At 36.8% G+C, this 14,630-nt stretch overlaps 1 pseudogene; it reads left to right on the forward strand.

The window, feature by feature from the left end:
- The first annotated feature begins 429 nt into the window (after nt 1–429).
- On the forward strand, nt 430–976 carry LOC116900591 (annotated as a pseudogene).
- The last annotated feature ends 13,654 nt before the right edge of the window (nt 977–14,630 follow it).

The raw sequence follows: 14,630 nt of genomic DNA on the forward strand, positions 1-14,630 counted from the left end.
CCACCTGGATACCAGAGAGTTGGGTTGGTGGTTAAGAGAACTGACTTCCCTTCTGGATGGTCCTGAGTTCAAATCCCAGCAACCATATGTTGGCTCACAGCCATCTGTAATGAGATCTGATGCCCTCTTCTGCTGTATCTGAATCCAGCTACGATGTGCTTATACACAATAAATAATACTTAGAGGACATACCTGTAAATGTCTGAGCTTGGCTATCATTGGTCAGCTCAGGGATGACATCACAATTTGCCTCCTTTGATTCAACAATGCCCAGGGGGCCTGAAAAGTCTTGGTTCTGGCAGAGGTGGACACAAAGAGAAAATTTCACCTTAAGTATGAGACTTTCTAGATTGCTCTTGGGGTGAAGAGACAGAACTCTCTGCGATCCATATCAGCAGGTCCAGCAATGGAATTCATGCTTTTATAAACATGGAAAAAGAAATCCAACTAAAGCCCAAGGTGAATGTCTCTCTTTATATCCATTTTATGCTGAACGTCAGAAACCAAATTAAGGAGCAACAGCCAAACACCTACCATGTCTTTGCAGAATTTTCTAGAAAGTGTTCAGAAAAATGGAGATCCATCTCGAAGCAGGAAAAAGGCAAAAGTATGAAGCCCTAGTCAAGCTCGAGAAAGAACATTACAAGGAAGTAATTAAGAATTACACAGGAGCAGTAGGAAAAGAAGAAGGAGGAATGTAAATGCACCTCAGAATCCTCCATCCTCTTTCCTGCTCTTCTCCTTAGACCACTTGGCCCAGTTGAAGGAAGAGAACCCAAACTGAACAGTAGTGGATGTGGCCAAGGCTGCCAGAAAGATGTAGTCCCTCTCTACCCATGTGGACAAAATTTCTTATTAAGAAAAGGCTGCATTTTTGAGAGCAAAGTATCTTGAGCAGCAGGAGGCCTACAGCCACCAATGCCATGGCAGGAAGAGAAATTTCTTGGGATAGGGCAAGCACAGTTTGAAACAATAAAACAACATTCAATTGGCTTTCTGACCTTGGTGTTTTATATTTTCAGACTGCCCTTGAATGCTTTGCTATGGGAGTGAGGTGGTTTTGATTCAGGTCTAGCCTTGGGGAGACTGGCTTTCAGAGAGGCAGCTCTAAGACAGGTAATTGGCTACAGGACTCCGATGGTCTTGGTTGACTTGGGTGGTTCAGCGCATGTGAAAAGCCATTTGCCTACAGAGAGCCAGCCCCACAGCTGCTTTTGGAACCAAAAGGTATAATGATCGGCTCAGAGATTTCTTAACACACATCCTAGCTTTTTTGTGGCTTGCCATCTCATGGGAATGGGGTCAAAAAAGACAGCAAATTGTGCTGTCTGTGCAGGCAGCCATTTTGGTTTTGATTACAACTCTGGGTTTGTAGTCAAGTAGTTTGTATTTTGACACATCAGGTCCATGTAAAAGGTTGGTTCCATGTTAGGCATTCAGTCTCTTGAGGGTTAAGTGCATCTTCTCTCACTGAGTCAAGACCCAAGAGTCTTCTGCTGTATATATGTTGGGGGCCTCATATCAGCTGGTGTATGCTGCCTGGTTGGTGGACCAGTGACAACCTTAATTTTAAAATTAACCAGAATGACATAACTGCTGGTCATGGAATCTATTTTCCTAATCTCATTCTCTATGTAGGAAATTCTCCTGGTGACAGTAGCCCCCACCAGGTTAGATGATTCCTAGGTCTACATCCTGCACACCTCTTGTGCTCTGCGTTGCTGTCAAAACAGACCCTACCTCTTTCCAGTGTCCCCTCTTCCTTTCTTGGACCAAGAAAATCTGCCTTCTCCTCTTAGCTCAGCGATTGGCTTCCTGTCGTCTTTGTTAGTCAATCAAATAATTAGAGGAAATTTCCCTATAAATAGGACAGAAATGTTTTTAGGCTTTTTGAAACAATACTGCAAAGGTATAGTCTGTTTCACTTAAATTCATTTAATAGGTAGAATTAGAGCCAGTTTCCAATTTAAGATAGTAGGTATAGATACTATGAAAACTGTCTACTATGCAATCCTTAGTAAAATGCCAATAACATTTATGCATAATTGAAAAGAATCTTCAAATTCAGCATGTAAAGAGATAAATAAGCTAAACAATCTGCTAAAAATAAATAATCAACATTGCAGATCATATTTAATAATTTTAAATTTTCTGGAGAACTGAAACTACCAACAAGAGAGAGTGTCAGGAAAACAAAGCACAGTGCTTGCATGTATAGTCCAATAATTTTCAACAAAAATCATCAAAGAAATTTGCTATCCAGTCTCTTCAACAATTGATGCTTAAATAAATACACAAACAAGGTAGAATTAAATTTATATTTTATGTAAGATACAAAAAATTAATTAATATAAGACCTGAATCTATAAAATTTCATGGAGAGTAGGAAGCTTTCATGGTTTGTAGTTTGATATTATTTGTATATGACAGCAACATCAGAGAGTAAACTAAACAGAAATTGTACTTAAGTAGAACGGAAATATCTTAAATGCAAAAATACATTGTTAACAGACCTCGGAAAAAATTCATGGAAATGGATAAATGGTGGAAATCCACATAGCTGAAAAGAAGGGTCCCCTTAGGGTTTTATTGATATGAACAGACACTATGACCAAGGAAACATTTATAAGGACAACATTTAATTGGGGCTGGCATACAGTTTAAGAGGTTCAATTCATTATTATCAAGGGAAGAACATGGCAATGTCTAGGTATGCACCATGTAGGAGGACCTGAGAGTTCTACAACTCCATCTCAATGTTGCTTGCAGAATAATGGCTTCCAGGCTGTTAGTATACGGGTGTTAAAAGCCCGAAACATGTAGTGACTATTGACACCCATTCCAACAAGGCCACTCTTATTTCAACAGGACCACCCTTTCTAATATAGCCACATCCTGGGCTGAGCATATATAAACCATAATATTGAACCCCCTGGCCTCCATGTTAAAACACATGAGTCTGAGGGGGCCAACACTACCCATAACATAATAAAAGAGTACATTTAGTCAAAGTTTGATAGTCTCATAGTCTATAACCATCTTAAGAATGTGAAAAGTTCTGGGAAATGGAATAACAGTTGAACTGTAAATAAGAAATACCCAATTTAATAAAGATGGAAAAAATAAAAAAACATAAAAAAAAATAGTTAAAAAAAAGACTGGTGATGAAGCTTCAGATGGCCCAGCTCTCTGTATGAGCAGAGCAGGAGAAGGGATGGTTCAAACTCTATGTCGTCGTCCATTTGGAAGCCAAGGATGTGCTTGGCTTTGCCAGAATCAAGGTCACGGTGTACCAAGTTCCAATATCATTTCAATGACAAATATTTATTGAGAAAGACTTTGAGAATAAAAGTTTAGTATGAGAAAAAAAATCCAGGAAAGCCCAAAAGAACTCAAGTTGCCAACGTAATCCCAATCAAGAGAAGTACCACTCAATGAAACTCTAAGATCAGTCAGTATCATTTTGATTTCCTGTGGAACTCAAGCACGTGCCTTCTTCAACATTAGGGCTTTACCCTCAAGTACTGTAGGTTAACTGTGTTCATTGGCAAGAGCCTAAAAATATTTGGCAGTAGGTATTTGAGAGCTCACTAGCAAACAACTCCAAAACCAGTAGCCTATTCCCAGCACTAAGATTTTTATTTGTTAGTCTGTGGTATATAGTGAAGGCATTCTAACCATATTATAGTGTTCTTCTCTGTAACTCTTTTTTTCTTATTAATTGGTGCTGGCTTACAGATTCAGAGGTCTAGCCTGGTATCATCAAGGTAAAAACATGGGAGTATCCAGGCAGGCATGGTACAGTAGAAGCTGAGAGTTCTACATCTTCATCTGAAGGCTGCTAGCAGAATACTCACTCCCAGACAGCTAGGACGATTATCAAAGGCTACACCCTCAAGGCCACACCTAATCCAACAAGGTCATACCTCTTAACAGTGCCACTTACTGGGCCAATCATATACAAATCACCACCATTCTACTCCCTGGCCCCAATAGGCTTATTCAAACACCTAAGTCTATGGGGGCCATATCTACCCATAGCATAATTTAAAATGTACATTTAGTTCAATGTCCCAATTGTCTATAGCAGTCTCAACAATGTCAAAAATCCAATGTTCAAAGTCTCTTCTGAGATCCATCCAATCACTTAACTATAATCCCCGAATCAAGATAGGAAACCAGCTGGGCAAACGCCAAACTCTGCATCTTTATGTCTAATGTCAAAATAGTTTTTAGAACTCCAACTCCTTTTCATCTTTGTTGATTGCAACAAACTTCTTTCTCCTGGGCTGGTTCTACACTCTGTTAGCAGCTTTCCTCCCCAGATAGCCCACAGCTCTGGCATCTTGAACATCTTGGGGTCTCCAAGAGAGCTTGGAGAGCAATGTTATAGCTTCTTGTTTCAATGTCTGGGATCCACACATGATCTTCTGGGCTCCTCCAAAGGACTGGTATCACTTCTCTAGCTCTGTCCTCTGTGGCACTCTAAGCTCAGGTTGATCTACTCTACTCTTGCTGTTGTTCTTGGTGATCATCCCATGGTACTGGCATGTCCAATACACTGGGGTCTTCTGTTGCAACTAGGCTTTACCAATAGCCTTTCATAGGATCCCTTCATGGTACAAAGCCTCAAATCTTTTGCATGACCCCTTCAGTCCTGGGCTGTCAACTACAACTGAGGCTGGACTTTCACCAATGGCCTTCCAAGGCCTCTCACAGTGCCAAGCCTCAGTTGTTCTTCATGACGCCTCATGCATAATATCTCTGGCTGATGACCTGAACTGCAAGGAATAAAAACTCTCAATAGCATTCATTATTTATATTATTTTAAATGCATTAGAAAAATGATTATGGAAAATTGGAATGATGGCTTCTCTTCCTCCTTTTAATTTCTAAAATTATTTGTCTCATTAATATTTAATTCAATCATAGAAATCTACTTACATTTACAATTAACCCATTGGGTGCAAATGACCTCCACCTTTGCTTTAGGATTGTATGGTGGAAGGCAATGGACATAGTAGATCAACCTATTCATGGTCAATTAACATTGAATCTTTTAAAGAGATATAAACAGCTCTGGTAATTTCTGCATGTTCACTTTAATCTCAAGATTCAATTCTGATATTTCTAAACTCAAGAGTCTGGGTGTGGCTAGGTTTAAATTTTGTGTAAATTATAGGAATTAGAAGTTTATTTTGCCATTTTCAATCTTATTGCTTGTTGGAATGGTCACAATAATTGTGAACGCAAAAAAATTTAGACAAACTTTTTGAAAGCTTGACTTGACTTTTTTGAAGCTGTTTGATTTCGCATTGGAATTGAGTGAAAGGTTAAGCCAGCTCTTCCACATACACAGCAGCCTCCTGCTGAGTCACATGGTGCTTTGGAATTTGACAAGTTGTAATGTTTTTTTTACAACATGTAGCACTAGAAAATATGACACCCCAAAACCAACTTGCAAGATGCATTTTTAAAAAACATCTTACAAATTATGAAACACTGCAAAGTTTCCAGCGTGACTGAAAACCAGTTTGTAGGAAGCATCAGTTTTTTTTTTAATTAATGCCAGTTATTGACTTTGAGGTTTGGTCATAGCTCAGGCTGTTGCAATTTAATTAATTTATTTTTTATTACTCCTAACCTTTTGCTCATGATCCTGCTCATTAGCACATCTATTTGGAAAGGAAGTTTTTTTTTATTTAAGTAGAAACTTCAGACCAGATCATTATATTATTTTCTATTATTTAGGGTTAATTTGAAAGAGTATGATAGCACAGCTTGTTAACCAAATTACTCATTTTTTAATTTAATAATTTATTTTAATAACTTATCAGCTTGCTTAGTGTGGTTCCACATATCTTTAATCCCAGCACTCTAGAGAAAGAGGCCAGTAGATCTCTATGAGTTTGAGGCCAGCCTGGTCTAAATATCAAGTTCCAGGCCAGTCAACACTGCAGAATGAGACCTTGTTTTTAACTGCAGGAAATTTACTGTAGCTCTTAGATGGTCTACAATCAGTAAAAGTGAGTTGAACCAATGTACATCACATGGTATTATAATATCCCCCTGATATACTCAGTAACAGCAATAAAACAAAAGGTTAAGGACAGTATTAAGTAACCATGGGCAATTTGGCTCTAAAATTTTTAGAAATAATATATTAAAAGTATGGCATAATTCTTGTAGAACAGAGGCCTAGCATTTTATTAAAAAATGTGAGCTATCATACAACCTATAATGTGTACTATGTAGCAAATAATTTAAGGTTAAAAATTTATCTGTTTGCTATGTTTGGCTATATTGACATTTTTATGTTTACTTCTCCTTAGGATTTTATCTCTGTGAAGAGACACCAGGACAATGGCAACTTTTATAAAGAAAAACATTTAATTGGGGCTGGCTTACAGTTTCAGAGGTTTAGTCCCTTGTTGTCATGGCAGGAAACATGGCAACATGCAGTCAGATGCAGTGTTAAAGGAGCTGAGAGTTCTAATGCGTGATCTGTAGGCAGAAAAAGGAGACTGAGTACCACTCTAAGCCTAGCTCGAACACAGTAGACCTCAAAGCCTTCTTTCAGGGTGACTTTCTCCAACAAGACCATACCTCCTAACAGTACCATCGGCCAAGCATTCAAACACTTAAGCCTATTCGGCCATCCCTATTAAAACAAACTATAGTGTCTATATGCACATATATTTATGTCTACATGTGTCGTTTTGCTATCCCTTTCCTTAAGGAAAATAGTGTATTTATAGTCCTTATTGTTTGGCAGTTTCACAGACTTACAATTTTTGTGATAATGTTTATCCATCACCCTCAGGTACCTTTCTTTCCTTCTGAATATCTTTCTTTTTTTCCAACTTCTGAAGTTCCTTAGTGGGTAACAACACTGACAAAAAATCATATAGCAGCCATTAACTCCCAGTGGGGAGTTACATCCTCTTTCCATGTTAAAGGAACGCAGTCTTATAGGTTTCTGATGCTGCTTTTGTGCCATGCTTGCAACATCATGTATCTGCATAGCAGCATTTCACATGCTTCTATTCCCTCCAGTGAGGGCATACTTTTTTCTTTTCAGTTCTATGGATGTTCCAGAAGCTACTGTATGGAGAATCAACCACCACTAGTCAATCTCTGTTCTAACCTGGCCTCCATTGGGCTGAAAATCTTTTTTCTCTATCTGTATGGATGTTCAAACTTCCAGAATTCAGTCACTAGGGTCCATGACAGTCTGGGATCCCTCTGAAGCTCCGAACTACATGTACAATTCCACATTAGCCATTTCAGTTCTTTTTTTTTGTTTGTTTGTTTTTTGTTTTTGTTTGCTTGCTTTCTACCTCCAAGACTTGTGTTTCTCTAATTTTCAGGTGCATATTTCATTTTGTTTTTCATTATATTTCATTGTTTCATTTTCTTTTAATTCATTTGTTAGTTCTATATTTCTTATACATTCCTTATTAGGTATCTTAGAAATTTCAAAGCATGTTTTGACTTATTAGCACCTAATCTAAATTATTACTTTAGAAATGTTCTGAAAAATCGAGGCATAGCAGCATGAAATTTTCCATTTTTGTCATGAGTTTGGGGTTTCTCTATATTTCAGACTGCAAAATATAATATCATCATCATCATCACCATCATTACTGTTACTATTATTTTATATGCTAAACATTTGAATATTTATCCAGAATTTACATTTTTTTCTGTGTTTTATTTCCTCCAGCATATCATGATTACATTTGGAGTCATTTTCCTTCATCATGAATAATAGACTTTAACATACATTATTATGATTTCATTTTAAAGGCAAGATCAATACAGACTCATTAGAAATGAGTTCCCTTAACTCATTTATCAGAAGACATGTTGATTTCAGTTTTACCATTGGAAGGTTTTGGATTTATTTGACGTAGAGTTTTAGGTCTACACTATTTTCTTTAAGAATTTAGAGTTTTATTCTTCCCACTGTCTTCTGACGCGCAGCATCCACTGAGAGCTCAGCTGTCAACCAAGTACTGTGCTTTCAACTGTTGCCTTCAATTTGCCTTGGGTATTTAGAAAACAGATTGTTGTGTGCCTGGTTTGTATCATTTTTTATTTATCTTAACTGTTTACATTTTATTTTTATGTTAATTTATGTCTTCCCTAAGTTTTGGGAATTTTCTCTTTATTTTTTTCTTTTGTGTATTTCTGCATTGTCCTTTTTCCTAGTCTTGTCTTTTAGAAATTACACTTTTACACCTATTAGAGAATTTGGACAGGTCGTATATGTCCTAATCTCATCCTCACTCTTTCCCATCCTTTTAATTTCAGTGTTTTCTATTGCTTCTGTTTCCAGTTCAGAGGCTTTGTCTTTTCTTGTGTGTTGTGTTCTTGTGTGTTTGATTGCATGTCTAATTCAGAACGTTTCTACTTATAAAAGACAGATTTAATTCTTTATTATAAAATTCAGCCTTTTGATCATTTTATTCTTTTGTTTTTAGTTTGTCATTTTTTTCACCTATCTTATTAAACAGAGGTATTATTTATGTATGTCTCTGTTACTTTGAAATATATTATATAGATTGCTTCTATAATCTAACAATTTTTGTATATGCCATAATGTATGTGGTTCCATACACATAGTCCAGCTCATTTTCTCTTCTGCCAGAGAGCACTTTCCTCTGCTTAGGATAGAAAAGAGGCATGGTAGGGCAGGCTAGAGGTTTAGCACCTCAACACAGTTAAACACTGAGCCATGTTGAAGCTGCCTGCTAATGCGGGAGAGACTCTATCTTTGCCTGGGTTCTTGTATTTCCAAGGACATGGCCACCAGGGACTTTAAGGGAGAGACTGACCCTTGCTTACTTATCTCTGAAAAGCTGCACAAGTTCCTTTGTCAGTTGTAGATTTTAAACTTAGATCTTCAACTTCACTACTCCATGGACCTTGCAAAGTTTGTCCTAAAAGGGAAAGACTCATCTGGCACTTCACATGTTCAGTATTAATAATTCTATCCAAAACAAAAATAGCCATTGATCCCTTCATATCAAGACCCAAGAAATTTTAGGCTGTTTCACCTTTCCCAAAGGTTTTGATCTTGTTCTTTACTCCTTGTAACTCTCAGAACTCAATACATGCTTTCTGTAGAAAAAAAAAAACCTCTTTTACTTACAACCCCATAAGTCTTTTTTGCTATTTATTTTTATAGTTAGTATAGAAAGTATTAGTTTTCACTATGGCCTTGCTTATTTGTTCTCTGTCTTCAATCCTCGCCTCTGTCCCTCTGTTTTTTCTTGCTGAAAATAGAGAAACATTCCTAAGTGGAATGCCATCCTAGAAACATCGCAACTCTGGATCTCAAATTATATCACAGAGACATCTTAATAACACTGTATGGTATGTTATAAAAATAAACATATAGACAAACCAATCACATAGAAGAGGAGACCCATGTATAAGGCCTGCAACTGCTTAAAGTTCTGCTTGCTTCTCTTTCCACCACCAAATCGACATAACACATTTCAAAGGAGCAGAGACACACATAAATATCACCACTGTTTTATAAGATAAATGGGAAAAATGGTAAACTAAATGCAAAAGTATAAAACTAGCAAGAGGCTAAAATTTATAAAAAGAAACAAATCTGTATTTTTATAATTATAAGCGATCTGAATTGAATACTCAATCAAAGCTCTGACAGAAGACAACACATAAGAAAAAGACAAAGCAACCATGGTTATGTCAACTGTGACTTTCTAACTTTCCGTCCCATAATTGGAATCAGTAGCTGCTATTGGGGAACTGTAGTAGCTCATTTCATATGTGGACACTTTCCTCCCCTCGGACTATTTGAGCTCTCTAGCTCTCATTAAGACCACTGTTTTCTTTTTTTTTTTTTTTTTTTTTTGGTTCTTTTTTTTTGAGCTAGGGGACAACTTGGGCCTTGCGCTTCCCTAGGCAAGCTCTACCACTGAGCTAAATCCCCAACCCCCAAGACCGCTGTTTTCTGATGTATTATTAATTATAATATTTTATTATAAAGCTATCAGTTTTTCTATTTTTGTGAATATCATTATTATCCTGTTACATCTTTCTTGGAATAAGACTCAAATCTGCTTCACCTATATCTTACATACTTGTAGATGGCAAAAGAAAATTCTCTTCAAACTCATCATTATAGTGATGTTTTAGGATTATTAAATACTTTTGTGCAGTTTTAAGCTGGATGATGTACTGTTAGTGCTTAATGTCATATAATTAATTCAACCCATATTAAAACAATGAGAAAAACACCTTTAAAATTATTTTTCTAAAGAAAATGAGACTCGTAGTAACTGTTCAACGTTCAAACTGTTGTTGGTGAAGTTGGATTCTTAGCCAGGACTACCAAGGTTTTCTAGGTCCTATGCTACAAATGTAAATATATGAGAGGTTAGTCTTGCTTCCTGACATTTTCTAACAAATTTATGAATTTGATTTTCTCTCAATAAATTCCAAAACAAATTTAGTACTGAATTGATAATACCACTTTTGTTTTTCATTCTTGAAAATATATTGACCTTATATTTTGATAGCATCTACACTCAAAGTGTATGTGTAACAAAATTCCTAATGAAAATTCACTGAGCATTTAGAAAATGGACCCAACATGCGGCATTGCCTACCAAATCTTTGCTCATGCTGGTTTCTGATGGTTTGTAGAATATTGTGTTAGTTTTTTAGGGCTAATGACGTTGGGTTAATTTCTTTACCCCTCTCAGCCAACTCTTTCCACAACATGACTTCTCCCATGGGGTCCTTGCTAATAAATTCTTTAATTGAACTGCTTTATTAAAATGAGTGTCTATATGATCATCTAGACACCCCACAGATGTGAGGAAAGATTATGAGTTCAAATGAGATGGGAGTAGGCAAATCCAGGTTTGATCCTGATACTACATCGCCACAAAACCTAATAATAAAGGAATCCAAGGAAACACAAAATTCGTAAATGGAATGAAATGAAACTTTAAGTGCTTGTGAAGTTTACTTTTAGCAAATAACCGGTATTTGCTAAGCACTGGAAAAGGGAATTATTTCTAAGCACAGGAAGTAGAAAGCCATTGGTCTTCTATCACTTTTACCTGCTTTTCAACTTCTTCCTTCATTGAATTTGTTCAGCCACATAGATGATGGTTTAGCTTGTCATCCCTATAGATCAATCCTCCAATGACTACAAAAACAAAATAAAACACAGCAAAATTAAAATCTCCATGTTCATATAGCATACAATGGCTCTGTTTTCTTTTGCTTTTCCCCAAGCAGCTACAGATATTTATAATTCATTTATGTTGACATAAATTTTATACTTTTTAAAGTTATTTCTTTAGTTTTTGGAGATTATAATATAATTACCTCATTTTCTCCTTCCATTTTCCCCCTCTAACTCCTCCCAAATACTCTTTTACTCTCTTTCAAACTTATGGCCTTTCTTCCCAATAATTGTGGCTCTGTGTGTGTGTGTGTGTGTGTGTGTGTGTTTCAATTTTTCTGCTTCCTCTTCCATAATGTTCTCAGAGCATTGTGTGCAAGAGTTGTATAGAAGATTCCATTGAGATTAGACTACATAACTCTTGCATGTTGATTAGTTGTAGTTTCCTGTAATGGTCTCTATCTATTGTAAAGAGATGGTGAGGAGTGCAGAGGAAGAAAGGAATTAACACCCTCGATGAGGGGTGAGTACTTCACTTATATTTAGTGTAATTAGGGACTATACTGGATTTAGTAAAGTAGCAGTTACAAGTTCTCCCATAAGAACCATGAAGTCACTACACTACCTCTGAAGTTTGGCTGTGTATTTTTTGAGACTCTCAAACAATGTATTTGATCATATTCACTCCAAGACCCCCTTTCATATCCACCGACTTTGTGTCCTTTCTTTTTTTTAAAACTATCAAGTCCAATTTGTGCCTCTTCTGTATTCTTGGATGTGTGGCCTTCCACTAGGTTATTTCCCTTAAATAGTTTCATTTGTACTGCTCTATGTAAGCTGTAGCATATTTCCTAGCAAACAGAACTGTTTAAAGGAGTAAAACCTGCATTCCTCCCCACCCCACACAGATGTGCCTTCCTCCTCTCCAGGCCTGCTCCAACCCAAAACCTAGGGTGAGGCAATTTATACCTCAGCATCTGCAGCCTAGATCTGCCCATTGCAGACCTGCATTTCCTTCCCTATACTCCCCCTGACTTGATTGTGCCTTCCCCAACCCACTTAGCTCTGGCTCTCCCAGACAGCCTTGCTCCAGACACCAAAGAAAACCTAGGTGAGACACCCACAAACCCCACCTCAGATCTCCCTTATATTTTTGGAGGCCTGTGACAACCCTAGAGACTTGCTTAAGGAACAACCAGCCAACAAATGAGATCTGCTGAAATCATGTGCAAGAATTAATCAATAGAACCCATCTTTCCTATTCGTCTATATCTTTTTCATTAATTATTTTATTATTTATATTTCAAATGTTATCCCCATCTTGACTTGGATTCCACCACCTCATTCCCCCATCCCCAAAGAGGGTACCCACCCAGCATCCTGCCCCACCTCCCAGACAGCATTCTCCCATTCTTTGGGCATCCCACCCCATAGGACCAAAGGCCACTGAAGGCTAAACAAGGCAGTCCCTCTGCTACCTACCCAGCCCACATTTCTGGTTGATGGCTTAGACCCTGGGAGCTCTGGGGGTTCAGGTTAGTTGATACTGTTGTTCTTCCTATGTGGTTATAATGCTCTTCAGGTCCTTCAGTCCTTCCCCCAACTCTTCCATAGGGGTCCCTGAACTCAAGCCAATGGCTGCCTGTAAGTATCTGCATCTGTCTCAGTCAGCTACTGGTAGGGCCTATCAGAAAACAGCTATGCTAGACTTCTGTCTGTGATATCTGATGATTAAGACTTGCTTAAATCTCATCTTATGAAGAAATAGAGGCAAGCCAAATAAATTTAAAGAGAAAACAATAAAAAGGTGAAGCTGGAAACTAATAAATCCTTAAAGAAATCCTGAAAATATATAAATGAATGAAACAGTTCAACCTAAAAATGGAAATTTATAAAACACAAATGGAGACAATCCTCGAGATTCAAAATCTAGGAAAGAGAACAGAAAAAGCATTACCAACAGAACACAAGAGGTGGACAAATTTCAGGCTAAGAAGATATTATATAAGAAATTCATATATCAGTCAAAGAAAATATCAAATATAAAAAACTTATATTTCAAAACATACAGAAAATTTGGGACACTGTGAAAAGACCAAACCCAAGAATTATAGGAAGAGAAGAGAGTGAGGATTTCTAGTTCAAAAGACTAGAAAACATCTTCAAGGAAGTCATAAACAGCAGACAGGGAATAGTCAATCTCAGGGTTGAATCAATCAATTAGAAACAACGAGAACAATACAAAGAATCAACACAACCAAGGACTTGTTCTTTGACAAAATAAACAAGCTAGACAAAACCTTAGCCAAAGTAATTAAAAGGCACAGAGACTGTATCAAAATTAACAAAATCAGAAATGAAAAGGGAGGCATAAGAACAGAAACTGAGGAAATTCAAACATCATTAGGTCTTGCTTCAAAAACTTGTATCCACAAAACTGAACAATGTAAATAAAATGATTTTCTTGACAGATAACATTTAACTGAAGTTAAATAAAAATCAGATAAACTATCTAAACAGTATTGTAATAACTCAAAAAGTAGAAGCAGTCACTAAAATTCTCCCAACCAAAACAAATAAACAACAATAACAAAAACCCACAAAACCCCAACCAACCAAACAGCACAGGGCCAGATTGTTTAGTCCAGAATTCTATCAGACTTTCAATGAACTAATACCAATACCAATACTCCTCAAAGTATTCCACTAAAGAGAAACAGAAGGAATACTGCCAAATTCATTCTATGAGGCCACAGTTACCCTGATACCTAAATTACAAAAATACTAATCTAAGAAAGAGAATTTTAGACCAATCTCGCTTATTAACATCAACATAAAAATATTCAATAAAATACTCACATACTGAATCTAAGAACACATCAAAAACATCATTCACTATGATCAATAGGCTTCATTCCAGGAATGCAGGATGGTTCAGAATACGAAAATCCTTCAATGTAATCAACTATATGAACAAACTGAAAGAAAAAAAAACTTGGTCATCTCATTACATTTTGAAAAAGCCTTTAACAAAACCTAACACTCCTTCATATTAAAAGTATTAGAGAGAGCAGGGATACAAGGAGCATACCTAGATGTAATAAAAGCAATAAACAACAAGCCAACAGCCAACATCAAATTAAATGGAGTGAAACTTAAAGAAATCCCACTAAAATTAGGGCAAATACAAGGCTGCACACTCTCTCCCTACCTATTCAATATAGTACTTGAAGTTCTAGGTAGAACAATAAGAAAACAAAAGGAGATCAAGGGGATACAAATGAGAAAGGAATAAGTCAAAGTATCACTATTTGCAGGCGATATAATAGTATACATAAGCAAACCCCAACAGAAAGAAAACTTCCAATTTGAAACATACAGAAAATTTGGGATGCTATAAAAAGACAAAACCCAAGAATTATAGGAAGAGAAGAGAGTGAGGATTCCTAATTCA

The sequence above is a fragment of the Rattus rattus genome, chromosome 5 (genome assembly GCF_011064425.1).
Source record: "Rattus rattus isolate New Zealand chromosome 5, Rrattus_CSIRO_v1, whole genome shotgun sequence".
Classification (NCBI taxonomy): domain Eukaryota; kingdom Metazoa; phylum Chordata; class Mammalia; order Rodentia; family Muridae; genus Rattus; species Rattus rattus.